Consider the following 20,829-nt stretch of genomic DNA (forward strand, 5'->3'; position numbering starts at 1 on the left):
AGGTGAATCAAGTCTGGCAGCCGTTGAGCTTTTTCTCTAAACAGTTGAACCCCACTCAACGGAACTACAGCACTTACGATCGAGAACTGCTCGCCGCGTACTTGAGCATTAAATACTTCCGTTTCTCCCTAGAAGGCAGGCCGTTCACAGTGTTCACGTACTTAGCGCATCCAGGCATCAGGACGACAAATCGGCTAGTCGCCAAAAAATACTTCTGGCCCTCCATGAATAAGGACGTCAACTCCTGGGCCAGAGAGTGCATGTAAGAAAAGAAGAGTTCCTACGCACTACCGAGCGAGTCCACACAACACACATCGATATCGTAGGCCATTTGCGGGACTCGCACGGTTTCAAGTGTTGCATCACAATCATCGACAGGTTAACGCGGTAGCCTGAAGCAATACTTCTGAAGGATATTACGGCGCAATCTTGTGCCGAAGCCCTATGTCGAGAGTGGATCCCTCGCTTTGGTGCCCCTGCAGTGATTTTCACTGACCAGGGAATGCAATTTGAGTCCATTCTTTTTTCGGAGTTAGGACAACTCCTGGGTTTCAAACGCCAGCGGACTACTGCATACCACCCACAATCCAATGGGATGCTAGAACGTTGGCACCGGACGCTGAAAGCCGCCATTATGGAACACGACGATCCGTCCTGGACTCAAGTCTTGCCTCTCATCCTACTTGGCGTTCAAACAACCCGCCGAGAGGAATTTGCTGCCAGCCCCGCGGAGCTGGTATACGGGGAGAACCCAACAGACTCTGGATTGCTTGCGTTTGCAAGCAAGACAACCTCCACCATCTTAAAACCACACCTCCAACCCGACGCACATCCACATCTGCCTGCGCTCCCAAGGAACTGGACTCGTGCAAGGACGTCCTGGTCAGGATGGATACTGACCGGAAGCCGCTGTAGTCTCCAGGCTCGTACCGTGTTCTCGGCCGGGGAGAACATTTCTTCCAGCTCGAGATGGGGGGACACAGAAAGGCTGTCTTCTTGTCCAGGCTGAAGCCCGTTTGCGCCCCAAATCAAAATCGCGTTCGCTTCGCAGAATAGTGGGAAACGCAGTTCCGGGTTCAGTCGCTGAAACCCCTAGGTTTCATCTGGGGGTGGAGTGATGTGGTGCAGCAGGGTTAGCAACATTCGAAATTTATTTCGAGCTTAAAAATCATAAGTCGCCAGTAGCCGATGGAATTACAGCCAAATTGGTTAAATATAAGGGCGACCAATTACACCATTACTGAAAAACGCTCATCAACTTATGCTCAAGGTGTGGGACAAAAAGTGAACGAAGTATTATCTGCACCATACATAAAAATGGAGATATCACACAGTGCAGCAATTATAGAGGTATCACGTTGCTGAGTACCATCTATAAAATATTCTCAACTATATTCCTAGGTCGAATAGCCCCATACGTTCAGAACATCATTGGCCCATTCCAAAGGGACTTCACTCCAGTCAAATCAGCAACATATCAGATTTTCTTTCTACGGAAAGCGATGGAAAAGCTGTTGGAATATGGACATCAGTTGCACCATCTTTGCATCGACTTTAAAGTCGCTTATGATAGCATAGCCGGGGTAAAAGTGTAGACGGTCTTGAGAGAATTCGGTATCCCGACAAAATTAATAAGACTGACTAGGCTGACCCTAAAAAAAAGCAGCAGGATCACTCTCAACACCACTTTACATCAACAAGGGGATGCTCTATCATGCATCCTCGTTAACCTGGCCCTAGAGAAAGTGATCCGTGATACTGAGGTAAATGCGAGAAGCACGATCCTCCATAAGTCCACTCAACTACTAGCCTATGCTGACAATATCGTCATCATGGGGAGAACGACCCGAGACGTACAAACTGCCTTCATCCAGATCGCGCAAGCGGCGCGAGATTTTGGGCTGCACATCAATGTAGGCAAGACAAAATACATGGTGGCAACATCAGCACCGAAAACCAACCAACCAACAACATCAAACCGCACTGGTCAAACGAGAAAAATAAAGATAGGAGACTACAACTTTGAGACGGTTGATAATTTCTCCTATCTAGGGTCGAAAATCGCAACCGATGATGAAATCCGCGCACGGTTGTTGGCAACCAATAGAGCCTATTTCAGCTACAAAAGACTGTTTCGCTCGAAATGTCTCACCATAGGGTCAAGACAATGATCTTGCCAGTTCTCATGTATTCCTCGGAGACTTGCGTTCTTAACAAGAAAAATTGGGAACTCTTGGCGCGTTCGAGAGAAGAATTCTTCGAAGAATCTTTTGTCTCCTACATGAGGATGGGCGATTCAATAGTCTACACAACGACAAAATCTATGAGCGATACCACGACCGTCTAATTGTGGATAAAATCGGGCTTAATTGGTTGCGGTGAGGGAGTCACTTAATCCGTATGGATGAGGATGATCCAGCCCGGAAAGTCTATAAGGGCAATCTTTGTAAAAAAAAGAAAGCGAGGCAAACCCTGTCCATGATGGATCGACGGCGTAGTTCAGGACGCCAGACAGCCTAGACCGGATACGGTTGTTGCGTCGGTGATGATGATGATGACGGTTTTGTTTGGATTTGCTGAAAGTCCACACCGGAGGCACCAACTGTCAATCAAAACAAACGGTGTGTTGTGGGCAACCATGTCAGCAGCATAAGCTTGAGCATGTATTGACAAATTTTCCAGTTGTGAGTCGATCAACATACTCCACAGTAGTGGCGGTAGTACACCTCCTTGACGACAGCTTTTCGTTGCTTCTGTTGTTGGGTCGCGATCAACGCCCTTTTCAGCAAACAACAACCTCTGCGTTGGCATAGCATAGATAAACTTAATTGAACCTTTGTACCAAAGAGTGAAGAGCAGACTCAGAAAATTTCTCACGCTGGTACGGGTGTTGGTTTTCATTGGTTTTCATTTAGCGCCTTCTCACGAATGTTGAGCGTCACATTGGTGACGTTTCTTCAGACATTCAAGCGAAGAATATTAAGATGAGTTGTTTGAAGCTCTCTAGTTTTGAATAGCGATCGTCCTCAGGATTAGGCATGAAGATTACCTTAACCTTTTACCAATATCAATATTCAAAATATCGTTGAAAAATATTTCTTAGAGGTTGCTCTAAGTTTTCTAAACGATGTTTTAGCATCGCTGGATAGATGCCATTCAAGTCAGGTGATTTGAAGTCTTCAAATGATTGTATAGCAGCTCTCACCTTTTCATTGGTGACAACCGCTCTCCCAATTCCCCTTGTAACACCTTCGTGTTGAAAGGTTTGCAGAAACAGCCAATTCTCCCCCCCCCCCTTTTGACACCTGTTTACCCGGATCGTGTACTTTGAAGAGAAGTGGTGTACTTCACGGAGTGAATAGGACTCACGACCCTCACTGGTATAAAGATCAAAGCTCACCTCCTGATTGGAATTGTTTAACGGGGAATATAGGATACATATTAGTAAATAATTTCAATCGGAAAAAAGCTGGCTTTGCTATGATTATGGCACAAACTAATCAGAATATGCTCGTAGCTGACATAATCTTTATTCCGTGCTGAATTATTCTTCCGTTCCTCACGGGACATAGAAAATCGATGAACTAATAATGATAATCTGTTCGTCGTTTCTTTTATTTCTTGGAACATAGTTTGAAGAATCTCGACTGCGATAAAAGGCCAAAGCAATATGCAAGAACACGATGCAGAGGAACTTTACTGTAGTCTTAAAAAGATTTAAGTCTTAAAAATATTTAAGGTGATATCCATCCCTACACCTTTTACTCATCATCAGCTCCATTGCTAAACATAGAATTAGGGCTTAGCATGGGTTGACGTTAAGATTGGAGGCCGCGATCGATCTGAAAGGAAAGGAACGGATGGGCAAGTTCAACGCGAGCTCCTTGCATTGCTTTATTAGTGTTCAGCATTGCTGAAAACTCTCCTGCCTTACGGGCCGCAGAAAATTTAAACACACTTAGAGCGCATAGAAGAGCAACGTGAGTTTCGTGAGTTTGCCACACGCGCTTCTCGGGTAGCGGCTGGTGATGGTAGTGAAAACCTACATTTGTGAATGAATTGATTGACGTTGTGGGCAGGGGATAGAAAATTAATATTTCCAAGAGAAATCTCCTTTAGCCTTTGTTCCGTTCGGTTCAACCAGAACAAGTACGCCACTTTTCACTGTCATAGACTTGACTCCGGTGTAGTGTAGATGTTTTTATGTTTTTCAAGCTTTCGTTATTTCGATCGGCCTTTTGGACGTTCTTCGTATATTGCAATGTTCTGTCCAGTCTTAGCTGGTTAACGTATATTGCATTACTATAGACTTGGTTTCAATTTTTCCACGATGTGTGCAACCCCATATTAATCGTGAATGTCCTCATTTCGGACATTTTTAGTCCTCGCCACTTACTTTTTTTGGTATTAACCTTCATCCGTCCCTCATTTCCCCACACATTAAAGTTCCTCGCGTATCAAATTGATACCCCATAGAAAGTAGACGTGTTTCATGCATTTTTATTTATTTTTATTTGGAAAAATAAAATAAATAATAAAATATTTCGAAAATATTTTATTTAAAAAAAATTGAATTCAGTTCATAAGTATTTATTAAAAAAAAAGTCGATTTTCGCAAAAAACTTTCAATCCCGAAATGTAAAAAATGAAAAAATGAATTAAATTATAGTTTATCAATGCAGTTTGTGCATAGTTTGAAATGATGTGCATTGCAAACATAAGTTATACACTTATCACAGCGATTGCTGTATAAATTTTTGTTGTTTTTATATTCGCAATGTGCACAACGACTTCGTTTTCCTGCTGACGGAGCATGCGTGAGTTTTTGAGAATTTGGTAAATTCGATTTTCGTGATGCGTTTGTCGTTGATGTTGGCGCTGCTGATGTTGATGTCGTTGGTGATGATGATCTTGATGAAATATTCTGAATTTCATCTATAACAGCATTTGCATTTGGTGTTCGAGGACGAGTTTTTCTGTTCGCAATATATGGTGTAACTAATTGCTTTCCGAGCTCCACTAAGTACAAGCGACGGCGATACTTTTTTTCTCATATTTCCAATCCGCGTTGAGATGAATAAATATTACGAAACTGTTGTATGCTGAAGTATCAAGGATGTTACAGAAAAGGGCTAATGGCCAACGATTCACCTTGCGTTTGCAGCGATAAGTGCCTACGAGTTTATCTAGAGAATCAACACCACCTTTCGTCGCATTATAGAATCGAATAATTTCCGGCTTTTTTTGTTCGTCGTTAGCCACACTTTTCTGGTCATGAAGTGTACTAAATAGAGTGACAAAACGATTCTTTTTTGGTACGTAAGAGACCATTGTGCTGCGCAAATCATGATCGAACACAAATTCGGAATGATATACTGGTTTGTTTTTCATTTGCAGCAGTAATGGTGGAATTCCTTTTCGATTTTTTCTGATCGTTCCAATCAACTTGTTTTGTTTCTTTTTCAATTCTAGGGCCAACTGCCGTGAAGTAAAAAAATTATCTGTTGTGATGTTACGACAACTCAGTTGATTGCTTAGAGTCAGAACAACTCTTTTGCCTTGATTTACTTCTGCTTTACAATTTTGATCGCGACCCGTATATACTTCAAGATTCCAAGCATAATATGTACTTGCATCGCACAAACACCATATTTTGATACCGTATTTATGCGGTTTTGATGGTATATATTGTGTAAATGGGCAGCGACCGCGAAGTGGTACAAGTTGTTCATCTACTGTAACGTTTTTTCCAACAGTGTAACACATTTTCAATCGATTCACCCATTTGTCGTAATCGTTTCGTATTGGTGCCAATTTATCTCTTGATCGAATTCCCTTTCTCTGTTCTTTGTCATCGAAACGAATGCATTCATTTATTAGTTTGAATTTTTTCAAAGTCATTGTGGCGCGGAAGATTGGTGGTCCTGTTTGGTCATCCCACAATTCATTTATACATTGCCCATGCGATCTGTACACGCCAGCTAATATTAGCAAACCATAATAGGCGCGCAAAGAAGCAATATCAACTGGTAACTAAAGTTCCTTGTATTTTCGAGATCCATATAAATTTGTCATTTCAACTATTGTCTTTTCGATTGGTTCCATGAATAATAGAAAAGGCGGCAAAATATCAGTACATCGTGACGACGCAAACAAAGTTGGACCTGTTCAAGCAAATATCACAAGCATAACAAGAAGAAGTAGAATATGGAGAAAAATTTACCAGGTGTTTCATGTAGAGCAAATGAAGCATTAGATCTATTCGGCAATTGTGGCGGCGGCTCGAAATAATAACAATATTTTCCATCTTTCGATAACACAAACTCCTTCGGTTCAGAACAAGTAGTTTCATGTTGCTGTGGTTCATTATCTACAACATCGTCGTCTGACTCGTATTCACTACTTTCATCATTTTCGCCCGGTTCTGGTAAATATTCTTCGTCGTCACTACTAGTTTCAAATGGATCAAAATCACTTTCCTCCTCGTCGTCTTCACGAGGATCGAAATCAAATAAATTCGACATTTCGACAATAAAACGCGAAAGTGAACACAAAATAAAAATTTTCAAAACGCTGAAGCAGAACTGTTCTTTATGGCGTACGTTTGATAACTAAAAGGTGCACTGTACTGTACCTCTGTTCCGAACACATAACATTACGTAGTATCAATTTGATACGCGAGGAGCTTTTACGTGACTTTTTTTATTGTGCCAATTGGGTGAAAAATAGAAAAGAAGGAAATATATTATCTAATGAATTTCATAAAAATATTCCTTGGGCCAAAAAAGCAGGTCAAAATATTAATATTACTACAAAATACAGAACGTGAAAGTAGCGATTCGTATCAAATTGATACGAGGGACGGATGAAGGTTAAACCAGCATTCAGAAATATAATAGGCGACAGGGAAAACGACACTGTAGATTTTTTTTTTGGATTTTATACATTCGCTCAGTTGCCAAACAATACTTCATCCAAGTTGTGTTGCTGCTTACGCATCAAGGAAGGTTTACAGCAATTTCAGTTGCAATGTGCATTAATAATACTAATAATCGTTGGCGCAACAATCCATATTGTATCAGGGGCTTGAAGTGTGTTAGAGCACTTCATTCAAGACCGTATCGGTACACTACAGTACACTGTAGGAGGGAATGTGGTCAGCATTGCGCTTTCTCAAGATTATTAGCCTGATATGACTCAGGTACTCATTCACAGCTGAGTCGACTGGCATCCGACATCTAGTCACGATAACAACTCCTTCTGCCACCAGTGGGATTTGAACCGAGCCCTTCTGCTACGACAGCCCAGCGCTCTAACCACTTGAGCTATCCGGACATTGGTTGATAGTAATTACTCAGTTCTGCCAGGATGCTGTCACCGGCAATGATAGTGCCTGCTCTGTTAGGATCGATCGTCGAAAACCGTGCTTTATTCAGATTCAGTCTGGAGACCGTGATATATGAGGCGATCTTTTCACTTTGGATAAGTTGCTCTTGATCAGCTTTGTTATAAGACTCTAGGAAAACATCTGCATAGAGTAGTGTATCGGGTGTTAAACATAGGATTTTCCAAGTGACAGTATCTATGACAAGAATAAAGAGCAGTGGCGAGATGGCCCAGAAATATAATCGAATTCCACTGGAAATATTGCAATCCGCAGCAGATGATTTTGGGTGGCAAGGAGACAAATGCCTTCTCTAGATTGAGGAAGGCAACGTAGAAAGAGCAAGGTTTTACACGGAAGCTTCGCAAAGCCCACGACCACAGTGCATCTAAGAAGTGGTACCCACAAGTCAATGAACTGGACTTGCGAATGCATTGGAGAAGTTTATCCGTACACATCATTGACACTAAACACATGTAGATCTTGAGAGCCTATGATGTATATAGATAAGTTTCCCCAAAACATTCGCAAGTCCGGTCCATTGAGTGTGGGTACTGCCTACTAAATATACTGTGTCCACGACGACCAGCGCGGTGAATGTCGTTTCGTTTGCTTGAAAGCGTTTAACTGCCAAAATGTAATTTTGAGGAGGTAATTATTTAGGAAATACTTTGTCTAATTATTTGTAATGTGATTTGATGGAAAATTTTCTTTGTTTCTCAGCTGATTTGATATTTCATCTCAATGTTTTGAAGTAATAATGCGAAATGCGACCGAAAACTGACGTAACGAAAAACATTCAAACGAAACACTTCGCGGGACTCGTGAGCCTCGTGAACAGGGCCGTCTTCTTAATTGGGGTAAAGTATTGCAAAATTGCCAAAAATTAATTATTTGTGGTAATTTTTTTTTTTAATTTTTAAGTCTTGCACCAGAAAAATACGTTTAGAATTTTCATAACTTATTTTTTGTAAAATTTCCTTAATCTGCGAATTCAGCCTGGTAATATATGACTTTCGTATCCCTCTAGCATCTGCGTAGAGACTATTTTTCTAGTAATTCGTTTATCTATTTTTCTGAAGGTTTATATCACTATCGCAAGTTTTACATTTCAAAATACTTTGAAGCGTACCAAACATCAGGGAGATGTTAATAACAGAATATTATATTGTACCCGTAATACCAGCACAATTCACACCATTATGACGGCTGGACATTTCGGACGCGTCATTCAGATGCTTATATAAAATATATATTACATAAAATAGATGTGTTTCAAAGCCGCTTACGCTCCGAAAAGTATAATAGAATAGAGGGGACTTAGCATAGATGCTGTAGGAACAAAACTAATTTAGATATTGACTCAAAATGTTAAATAGTTATTTTTGAGTTGCTATCTTATGAAAATATGTACAATAAAATCCAAAAAATGTTGGCGAACGCGCTCCATGCAATGAACGGCGAATGTTGAAGCTCGGTGGTTTTATAAGCAACGGCTTTCCCCTCAGCGATGTTGGGAAAATCGTCTTTAGAGAATATAATCTTATTCTTCTCTTTTCCTTAAGCCTTTGTCCCGTCGTACATCCAGCGTGTCAAGGCACCGTTGTTCCACTCGGCCTTTTGCTTATTTACTATCGACTTCAATGTTCAGACCAATCTTAGCAAGTGAAATCTCGTTAACGCAAAATACGTGACCATGCCATCAAAGACGCCCTTCTTATAATACAATTTTTCCACGATCGATGCAACCTCATGTTAACCGCGGATATCCTCATTTTGAATGTGATCAAGGCGTTTTACACTACTAGTCCAAGGCAGCATCTTTATCTCCATTACTTCAAGGCGCAGTTCATTGTCTTTTTAGTCGGCTAACACTCAGAACCCGACAGGGTGGTCGACCCTACGGAAAATTTTAGATTCGAGACGTTCGTTTATATGTCGATCACAAAGAACGCCGGTTGTGGTCCGCCACTTCATTCAGGTTGCGCTAATGCATGAAGCAATTTCATAACACAGTTGTTCATTGGCTGATAGCATTGACCCGAGATATTAAAGTCGCTCAGTTTTGGGCAGGTTACTGCCACTGGCAGTGATAATGTCTGTTTCGTTAGGGCCGGTCATCAAAAATTAATTTTTATTCAGATTAAATTTGAGACCATTCTGAATGAGACAATCGCTCCATTTTTGGAGAAGATGTTCGAGATCAGCTCTGCTATGAGACTTTAGGAAAACATTAGATGCATAAAGTAGTATATAGAGCGCTGTTAAGTAAACTATGTACTGACAAGTACAGGGTCGTGAGTGTCCTCAATATCAATGATAACCTCGATAGCTTCATTACGTACTCCAAAGTCTTTACTGAATGGCACCGGTTGCTCCCTGCCTTTTCGCCGATAAGACCATTAAGATCATCTGTAAAGATAATACATTCACCTACAAACAGAGAAGAGAGGCTGTCAGAGTAGAGAAGTTTACAAGGCTGGTACCAATATATATATATATATATGTAGACATGGATTTGGCTGGCTTGGCTTAATTTGCTTACAATTTGCCATCGGTGAAATTTTGTTTTCATTTACTGAGGATAGTATTAAGTATATTGCCTCCAACCTTCCTCCATTATCTGGGCTATGTTTACTATAAGAAGAAATGTTCGTTTTTAATACCTCTTGGAATAAAAGTATAGACTGACGGTTTAGTCGAGGACAGGCAGCTCATTAGATGCTGGCTGAATTTTGTCCTCTGGGCAGGGTGACAGAAATTGGTAGATGCGTGTTGTTTGCTCGCCTTTATTTTTTATAATAAACGGCATTGCGTGTATTAAAAACGTAGGATAAAATTTCTTTTCAATTGCTGTGGTCCATCATTAAGTTGATGCGAACCCATGATTACCTCAAACTTCACAAACAAAATTATTTCTACGAACCATTTGGTGACATTATCTTAATCTGTTCAACTTCATCGCTTCATTCAGAAAGTGAAAGTTTCGCTACCAGGCGTATCAAGCGTATGGGAAAGAAAGGAAGGTGAATCACTTGGGAAAAATCACAATATACGGTTTCATTCTCAGATTTTTATTATTATTTTCGAATTGTCAGAATCTCGACAGATGGCAGATTTTATCTAATACTAGCACGAAGCGCCAAGCATTTAGGGTCGCATTTAAAAATTAAAGAGGCGCTGGTGGTAGTGGTCGGTAGCGGGTTAGTAGGAGAATCCGTCAAAAACTCCCCGTAACATCGAGCACGTATGCAGAATGGTGTAATTCCGCATGGTTTTAATCACACTGTATGAGAGTCCCAGAGCATTAAGTTAAGCCGGGAGGGAATTAGGTACAAACTACCACCACCACAAGCCACCACGCTCGAGATGCCAAATTTCTTTGATTTCTCGAGCCAGTGGCTCATAGTGCACCTTCTTCTCCACGTATTTCCGTTCAATGTTGCTATTATGGAGGATAGCAACACCAATAATATACGCCGAGCGACCCGTTTTGTCAACTATGTTGTGTTGTGGTATGTGGCAATCAGTTAGAACTTGCCGGTCCCAATAGATGCTGTAAGCAGAACTATCAAATAATGCTTGCGGCAGGACATGCCCCGTGATCAGCCCATTTCAGCCAGGTTTCGATGCATCACCTTACATATAGCATTATATCTGGTGATGAATTGCACCGGTGCCATAACAATGCAATCAGAAATGAGATTGTACAATGTCTCTAACGCCAAACCCCACATTCTGCACTGGTCGTTCTCCACCCGTTCTTTCATGAGGAGCTTTTTATATGCGACCACGCCGCCCTGAATAGCACACATGAACTCCTCCGTCTCAGCAGAGAACTCCTCAGTACTCAGCCATCTGTTCGACAAATGCAAATCAACAAATGGCTGCCAAAGACAATTCACGTGTTTACCGTGCATCGCCTTCAACTTCCATTCATCGATCCGCTCTTTGTCCGACTTCACTCCACACAGAGGATTGAAAGATCGATCCTTCCAGTTAAGTGGAGTCGACTTGACGATGATATTGTACCGCCACGTCAACCACACCCCTGCCTCCGATGTCATGAGGCAGGTTCATCCGCTCAACGGCAGAGTTTCGATGATGCGTTTGGAATTTGGACATAGTAATCCGTATTCGCCACTGGACGTTTTTCAGATCGGTCTTCGTCCACGGCTATATTTTGAATGCATAAGCCAGTGAAGGGATAGCGTATTCATTCAATGCGCTTATCTTATTCTTCCCCGAGAGATGCGATTTCAGCACCAGATTCACATGTCGCAGGAATTCGGACAGCTGAGCATTCTTCAGATCACCAACTATCTCGGTCATAGTTTCGATGTGGAGGTCGCCGATGCTATGTCTGGCATGCGGCTCGTAATAATGGATTCGACACTTGTCTAATTCAAACTCCATCTGAGTGTTACGTCTGAACATTTCTACTATTCTACTGACTTCTAAGATGGTCGTCAGTACCAACATACAACTTGATGTCATCTAAGTGTCAGCTCGGACTTAGCACATAGGCCATACTTTATTGCAAAACCATGCCGTCTAGCATCATTCAGTAGCCATGAAAGAGGATTCAGTACCATGCAAAACAAAAGGGGACTCAATGAGTCCCCTGGAAGATGCCTCCCCGTATAGTGGTATATGGATAGGCTCTGAGGTATTGGCACCCTCAGATGAAGGCACTGATAAGGTGGTGTGCCACCCTTCCATGACTGTCGCCAAAAACTTTATTAGTTTCGGATCAATGCGATACAGATGTACGACATCGATTAGCCAGGTATGCGGGACCCTGTCGAAAGTCTTGGCATAATGGATATAGCAACTAAAGAGGTTTCTTTGGCCTCTAGTTGCTTATTTTAGAATTACCGAGTCGATAATGAGTTGCTCTTTGAACCCCTTGACCTAACTCGGCAGCCCTTCTGCTCGTCGGACAGAATGTTGTTAGTCTCGAGGGGCGCATTGACCCTTCCACTAATGATGGACGTTATGAATTTGTAGAGGGTTGGTAAGCAAGTAATCGGTCTTCGGGGTCCTGCATTGTGTGCTTCTTAGGGATAAAGTAGGTAATCTTCGAGGTGATGAAGGGTAAAACTCCACCTACCGATTCATGACCTAATTTATGCTGTGTGCCAAACGACCATGTGTACTCATGAACTTTTTGTACCAGAAATTCTGCAATCATTCCAAACCTAGGCCCCTCCAATTCTTCGAGCTGTTTATGGCTCGTCGAACTTCCTCTTCAGTTACATCCGCAAAAATAATGTTAGGCGTATTGACTGTCTGGACGTTCTGCTGGGATTCGTTGATTGATCTGAAAAGACTTCGCTGGTTTCTCGCGCACGTTGCATTCTGGATACGTCTGAAACGACTGTTGTCATATCGTCGTAACTGACTGCATACGACAGAAAGTTTCTGTTTTACTGTGTCCAGAATTTCATCTACGGGTGTTTCACTGGGGATGGCATAGTTCCTGTAAACTCTTTGCACTTTATTCCTCACCCGTCTGCTGCCATTGCCAGAGATGATTTTAATTAACCTAGCAATGTCCTGCCTTAGTGAGTCTCGCCGACGTTCCAGGTGAATTTTCCATAGTGGGTCTCTTCGGTCACTCAAACCAATAACTCGAAAGCGAATCTTCTGACCGTACAATCTGACAGCCGTAACTGCACCACAATACACAAGTGATTGTAGTTGTAGCAGCGCCATATCAGCACACAGCCGTGATGATGAGATTCATCATTGATTTAAGATAGAATTCTCGGGGTTGCCTAGGATTATCTGATCTATGCAAAGGATCCATTTCCGAGAATCCTATACACGCTCTTTGGAATTCGTCCCAAACCTCAGCGGACGGTAGACGGTGGAGAAGAGTGCTTCGGCGAGTACTGAAACTGGTGCCTGCAGAGCAGCGTGGTGTTGTTGATGCCGCCGCCTCTGCCCCTATCGACTCTTGGTCATTAGTTTCCTCGTTGACCTCAAGTCGAACACGCTCCCTGATGATGGCCGGGATTGTGTCGCTGCTTTATTATTATATTAAATTTATGCATTATTATTATATTATATTTATTGATTAACATAAACTTTATTCCAGTTTTTCTTATATCATTTGCGTTTTATTTTGAAGATTCAACTTAATTTTTTTTATAACTACGAATTTTATTCACTGGATTTCTTCTTCATCTCCAAGTAACTTTCCTTCGACTTCAGGTCGCAAATTTTTTTTGATCTTCAGATTAACTTTTTTCGAATTCATGTCACTAGACTTCTTTTTAATTTAATTTAACGTTTCTTCAGCTTTTAGTTTCAAATCATTCTGCAATTCTTTTAGGATATGGGCATTCGATATATATGATACAAGTGCATTATTTGTACAAAACGAATTGTTTGATAGCTCTGGCACTAGGAGTTAGACATATTTTATTTATTGCTCTTAAAAGAATTCGATAGTTTTATTAAAGCAAATTTGTGAAAGCGATTTAAGTATCGATAGCTTGTAGTGTGGACCAAAGTACCAGCCATTGTTGACGGAAACGGGAAAATTATAATAATAATAATAATAATCGTTGGCGCAACAATCCATATTGGGGATCAGGGCCTTGAAGTGTGTTAGAGCACTTCATTCAAGACCGTAACGGTACACTACAGTACACTGTAGGAGGCAATGTGGTCAGCATTGCGCTCGCCCGAGATTATTACCCAGCTGAGTCGACTGGTATCCGACGTCAAATCACGATGCAAATTCCACTGCCACCAGTGAGATTTGAACCGCGACCTTCCGTATGACAGCCTTGTGCTCTAACCACTGAGCTATCCGGACACGGGAAAATTATGGTATTCAAAAATATGACACAATTTTCTAAATGGTATTTTTATATCGTGAAATGTAATTACCAATATTGTTGGTACATTGTTTTAGGAGAGTGGAGGTTGAAGAATGTACATCTAAACACGTAAGGGACGATACAATGAAACAACCAAAACATGTGTTCCCCCGCAATACAGATAACACAAGAAAGGCCAAGAAAATGAACATACTCAAGTAAAACAGAAGTATTAGCACAGCATGAAAAACGAAGGATTCTAGTTAAAAACCAACCAAATTTGAACTTCAAGTTTAATGTTATGTATGCGATTACAACTGTAAATTATAGTGCCTCGATTTGAAGAGTTATTGAGTCACATCGGAGGAAATTGCGTCTCCAACTTAATAGAATTTTTGGGAGGAGATGTGCCATGTATGGGAATGCAATTTGCGCAGACGCTAACGATGTTCAACAAGGTGAAGGTTTACCAATTGGGGAGGCATGTAGAGTCTACGTGGGACATTATACAATAATCATTCTCGTGCCGAGTAGGAAGTGTGGTTGAGATTGTTACCCTATTGGAAAACAAACGATTGATCTAAGGTGGCATTTTGTAAGAAATTAAAACGCAGCACATTAGGGTAAACGTCCTTTTCAAATTAACCGTATTATACTTCTTTTCCATGTTCTAGTCAATAAATACTAATCTATTCGCTGCGGTTGCTTCGAAACCCCAACTGATTCCTGTCATCATGCTTGAGGTTTGCATGTATGTCGTCAGTTTTAAGCTCTGTATTGTTTTAACTGCAAAATCCTGATTCTACTTTCGTCGGACACAGAACTGAATGCTAAAAGTCAAAGATTTTGATAGCAAGACCTTTTAAAAAGGCTTGCTATTTTCTCCAGGTCACTATAAAATTTGGCTATTTACAATAGTCTGCGTATGCTCTAGAAATGAATCTGTCCGCCCGTGCATGTCGCAACCTCTCCAATGTCGTAGCGCATTTCAACCGACTTTTATGTGAATTGGAAATGATGTCACATGATTTTCGAAATGCCAGCGTCGACAGTGGTTCGTTTCTGCGATTTTAAGGAAATTTTGATCTAATTTACGAAGTAATGACAGGCAGCGAAACGTCAGCAGTTCCGGTCATTTTGTCATTGAACAATATGTGATGTTGCCAAATATTAAATTCGCACTAAAAATTAGAAAAAATACTGAAGTACTGATGAGTTTCAAAGGAGCTAAATTTAGTACCTTTGGTACTAAAAAGACAACGCTGGCACCAGCTACTTTTTAGTAATATTGTCAATGCTCAACTCACTTTTCGCATGAAACCCCCCAATCAATATAACATAATTGATATTTACTTCCGTTTTATGTTTTATAAGAATGTTTTGAAATGCGTGGAAGGGTCCCCACACAGTAAAAGTGAGTAATAAAAACTTTTTCTCAAAACATGTTTTTTGGCGCGCGGGGTAGCACTAAGAAAAATGTAATGAACCAGTTTAAGGACACCTTTCACACTCAGAGCGCAATTAATGGAGTGCTTTTAAAATTGTGATTTCTCTGAAATGAAATAATACATTGATTTGGTTTGGTTAATTGATTTTTTTTATTTTGAAGTTAAGAGTGAAATCAAAATAAAAAATGTATCCGGTTGTTGTTATAAACGAGGTTGTACTTGATCTTAAAGTTACCCTTTTTTGAGACTCGATCTAGCTTCTCCCGCGTTTTAAACCAAACCATGATCCCGAAGAAGAAAATTTAGATGCAATTTTGCTTAGAACACATGTAGTTATAGCCTGAACCAGAACTAACGGTATCGGTTTTCCTTACCGAAAAAATCGCATCGGCCATAATGACGAGTGTCGCGGTCATTTTGATTATTTGTTTTAAATTATTGTATATAAAATATTAAAATCGATATAGCAGGGGTAGTGCATTTCCGCTGCAAGGTAACATTTTTATTAACAAACGAAATTGTAAATAGTTGCCTTCAAATCGTGATTAAAAAAATTCAATCTTTTTTTATTCCGAATTTCAAATAATTTCTTTCCCGACTTCATAAGCTGCATAGCTCCTCCTTTCGACAATAGCTTACATGTCTGGACATACCTATTACCTCATCTTGTTCACTAAAACGTGATAACCTCATCCGGTAAATTAATTTGACGTTATAATTACGTTTTTGATTTGCTAAAATGTTGCTCATATTTAATATTAGGTGTCGAATCTATAAATATTCAAGTTATGTACTTCATTTCATGTTGAAATTTGTACACATTTTGTTAATACCATATTTCATATTATAATTATTTTTAGACAAAATCTTAAAATGATCGTTTCGATGCGCACGGTACAAGTTTGCCCTGTAAACATACCTACCTACATACATACGTACAATATTTATTTGCTGCATTTGCAAAACAGAAGTTCATCCGCATGCACACAGAACACCGCATCTACAAGCCATCCAATATCGCCTCACCGGATTTGTAGCGTACTCATTGTATCAATAACTTGATGTAAGTAAATAAATTAATTTTTCAAATCAAAAAGACAAAACACAACACTCCTAATCCAATCGACGGCAAATTTTTAGCACTTATTGATTATGATAATAGCTAGTCGCTAGATTTTCAATTTTATAAAAAGGAAAATTTAAGTGAAAAAAAAACAAATTTTACATCTAAAAACGTAAATATTTTGTTAAATTTAGCTCCATTTTTAAGGTTTTGTGTAAACACAACGTGTGATCTTTTATTCCCTTTACATGCAGCAAGTGGGTTTGCTGGTTTTGTGTTAAGTTTAAGGGGGGCTCCCCATACATGTGAATGGAGGGTGCTAATTTTGTTCATATAATGTTGCCATGTTGGATATCAAATGAAAGGGCTCAATTAATACTTTTCGAAATTGGTTCCATATTTGATATCGGGTGAAACATAGGGGGGTGAGGGCTCAAAATACGACCATCAAAAAGTGTAACAGGTCTCGTTCTTAGAATTTATCCAACTGAAAAAATTACAGTAGTGCATCTCTACGAAATCTAGTCCTCAAAATACATCCGGTCCCCAAATCTGCAAAAATAAAGTTAATGACAGTATATTCCCCCATTTTAGAAATTTACCCGGCAACCTCCCTTATGTCTATCCAAGAAATTTGACATGGGTGTAATATAATGCACAATTTGGTCAAGTTTGAAGGAAATCCAACTATTATTAACAAAGTTAGAGAGGGTGAAGCTTTGCCAGTTTCTGTGAATTTCCTGCATTCTACAAGGTTCACTTCAAACAGTCATGTGTGTATGTAGGTATATAGTATATGTGTGCTAATGAAGTTTGCGGGTAGTGTCTAATTCAGATAGACATATTTGTACATTAGACCAGCCGTATTTAGCATACGTACTATATATGAATAGGTGTATGCATTTGCGCACGAAGTAAATCAGAAAAATGGTTACGATCAATTCATATAGATACGTGCATATATACGTATAGTATCCCGAAATAAGCACCCTAAACAAAGGGTGAGGATAATATCTATGTATGGCTTGTAGTTTGGAAAAATATGAAGGAATATGTTAGATTTGTAGCTATATACGGGTAGAAAAATGTGCATTGCAGTTTCTTACATTTTGAAAAATGCTTCGTTTAGCGGTTTAAATGATGTCCACCAGAAACTATTCCCAATAAGCATTCTAAAAACAGCTGTAGATCCGCCATTTTAAAATTTTTATTTAAAAAAAAAATTTTACAAGTACCTCACAATGATTAATTAATTAACTGATGCTGCTAATCGTTTTTGAATAACCATTTACCTTGAAAAAAATCGATAAAATGTCATATCACCCACTTCAACTGCATATAACCCCTCAATGCACGTTAGCATACATGAGAGTAAGCCAGAGAGCAAAAATATTTTAAGTGTTATTAATTATGAGTATTCCTTTAAGAATTTCTACCATCATTTTCTTCCGAATTTTGGGGATTTCGTTTTGTGATGTGAATGTTTCCCAAATTATTATCATTACACCCTACACATTACTCATTATACCCTAATATTATGCCCAAAAGGTACACCCGGATCAATGGCATGGTCGGATGAGAAAAGAAGGATTAAAAGTATAGATTCATCCAAATTCAATAATTAACGAAGCTCGGCCAAGTTTAGCTCTCAATTTTATCGAATTATAAACGGCGAAAAGAACAATGTCGTGTAAAGAACGCTTGCGGAACCTTGCCGATGAGACTTCTGTAGCAGTTTGACAGCGAAAGAAATCATGAACTTACGAGGGGTCCAAAAGTTCCTGTTCTAACAATGATACAAATTGGAGAGAGATGAAGCTTTGTAGGTTCACATTGCTGGTTGTAGACACTATTGTGTTCACCTTTATATCTTAATATGTTGACAATAATATTTCCAAAGTAATAAATTATAGGTACGAATTTAGTCCGTCTCTTGATTTTTAACGAACAATGCGGCGGCCGGGAACATTTTTAATTCTTCCTTCGGTTTTATGTGATTTGATCTTAGATCACAATGAGTCGTTTCAAATTTTTTTAGTCGAACATTACCCAAATTTTGGTGACTAGGATATTGACAGTATTGTCAAAGAATATAATAAATAAATAAAAAGACAAAAATCTTGACTGACGGTTTCGTTCAGGGCAGAGGCAACTCATCAGACGCTGGTTTACCTCTGCCCTGGGAGCAGCGTGGCCGAAAGTAGCGATAGATGGTAATCACTCCTTCGCAAACACGATTTGAGTGAGAATAATATTGAATTGAAACCCATCCTAAGTTCAAACCGCACCGGGTGTTTAATCCAAAACGAGGAGTCCGTGGACCACAAGAGAAGAAGTAAGTTACCTCCTAAGTGGTCCGTTCCGTCATCAAATGGATGTGAGCTCAGGACTCCCAGCATTCCCAACAAAAAAATTTACTTCAGTCTGGTCTAGGTTTGAACTGAACTGATACTACTTACACCTTAAAGTGCACAAAGTACCCGTTCATGGTAAAGAAATAAGAGAAAATTGTGCTTTGCCGATAGCGTGTTTATCCGAGGAGGCTCAAGAAAGCCGTAATAAGGAGTATCGATTTTATAGATCAAACAATACCCGAATAGCAGCCGAACTTCCTCTTGTGTTCCTTTATCTTGTGGTTCTCTCCGCATTCGTTAATGTTCATACGAGATCGAATTCTCGCCGTTATTATTGTGATCGGATAATCTACACTGTCTTTTAATATTGACTGTGCTAATTTTGATTTCCTGAATTTAAGCTGTTCTTTGCATTTAAATCTGTTATCCTCGTTATTAAGGTTTTCTATAATACATACAAAAGAAGGGTGTACAATTTTTTTCGCCGAATATACTCATGTGGGCTAGCAAATGAAAGCCGATGTTAGTCTTGACATTGGTGGCAAACAGTAGGAGTGCGGGGACTCAAAAAAGGTTAGTTACTTCGAAGACCCGGACTCAGAAACTACCCAACCTTATTATCCAAATAAATATTGTATATAGGCCCTAAAATAAATAATAAAGTTAATAGTAGTATATCACCATAATTATTATTATACTTTTTAGAAATTCACTAGAGATCCCCTTATGTCTATCCTAGAATCATCAACTTGTAATAATATAGGCTGAGCATGATACTACCAAATTTCGTGAAAATCGCACCATTCCTAACAAAGTTGTCATTTTTGTGCAAGTTTCTTACATTCTAAGATATTCTTCTTTTTCTTCAGCCTTTGTCCCGTTCACAAGCGGGGTCGGCTCGTCGTGATCGGCTTCGCCATTTGGCTCTATCGAATGCCTGATCTGGGTGCAATCTCGAGGCTTTCAAATCCCCATCCAGCGTATCAAGCCATCGTTGCTTAGGTCTGCCTTTTGGTCGTTTACCATCGACTTCGATGTTCAGACCAATCTTTGCAAGTGAATTCTCGTTTGCACGAATTGCGTGACCATACCATCGAAGACGCCTCTCTCGCAACTTTTCCACGATCGGTGCAACCCCATAACGATCGCGGATATCCTCATTTCGGATGTGATCTAAACGTGTGACGCCACTAGTCCAACGTAGCATCTTCGTCTCCATTACCGCAAGACGCCGTTCATTGTCTTTTATGGTCGGCCAACACTCAGAACCATAGAGAGCGACTGAACGGACGACATTGCGGTAAATTTTAGATTTGAGACGTTCGTTGATACGTCGATCACAAAGGACACCAGTTGTGGAACGACACTTCATCCAGGTTGCGTTAATGCGTGAAGCAATTTCATAACGCAGCTCTCCATTGGCTGATAGCGTTGACCCGAGGTATTTAAATCGCTCAGTTCTGGGCAGATCACTGCCGCTGACAGTGATTGTGCCTGTTTCATGGGGATCGGTCGTCAAAAATTCAGTTTTGTTTAAATTCAATCTGAAACCGTGTTGTATGAGGCGATCATTCCATTTTTGAACAAGTTGCTCGAGATCATTTTTGCTATCAGATGCTAGGAAAACATCATCTGCATAAAGCAGTGTGTAGGGCGCTGGACGTTGGATATCCCGTGTGACGGTGTCCATAACAAGGACAAAGAGGAGTGGTGAGAGGGCACTTCCTTGATGAACTCCAACAGAGAC

The 20,829-nt window shown here is 40.1% G+C and overlaps 1 long non-coding RNA gene across 1 annotated transcript; it reads left to right on the forward strand.

Annotated features, from left to right (window-relative positions):
* Positions 1 to 7,938: 7,938 nt before the first annotated feature.
* On the forward strand, positions 7,939 to 16,787 carry LOC119649319. The gene is made up of 3 exons (XR_005249124.1): positions 7,939 to 8,035; positions 8,108 to 8,244; positions 16,526 to 16,787. It is a non-coding gene; the product is annotated as an uncharacterized LOC119649319 (long non-coding RNA).
* The last annotated feature ends 4,042 nt before the right edge of the window (positions 16,788 to 20,829 follow it).

This window comes from Hermetia illucens, chromosome 2 (genome assembly GCF_905115235.1).
Source record: "Hermetia illucens chromosome 2, iHerIll2.2.curated.20191125, whole genome shotgun sequence".
Taxonomy (NCBI): domain Eukaryota; kingdom Metazoa; phylum Arthropoda; class Insecta; order Diptera; family Stratiomyidae; genus Hermetia; species Hermetia illucens.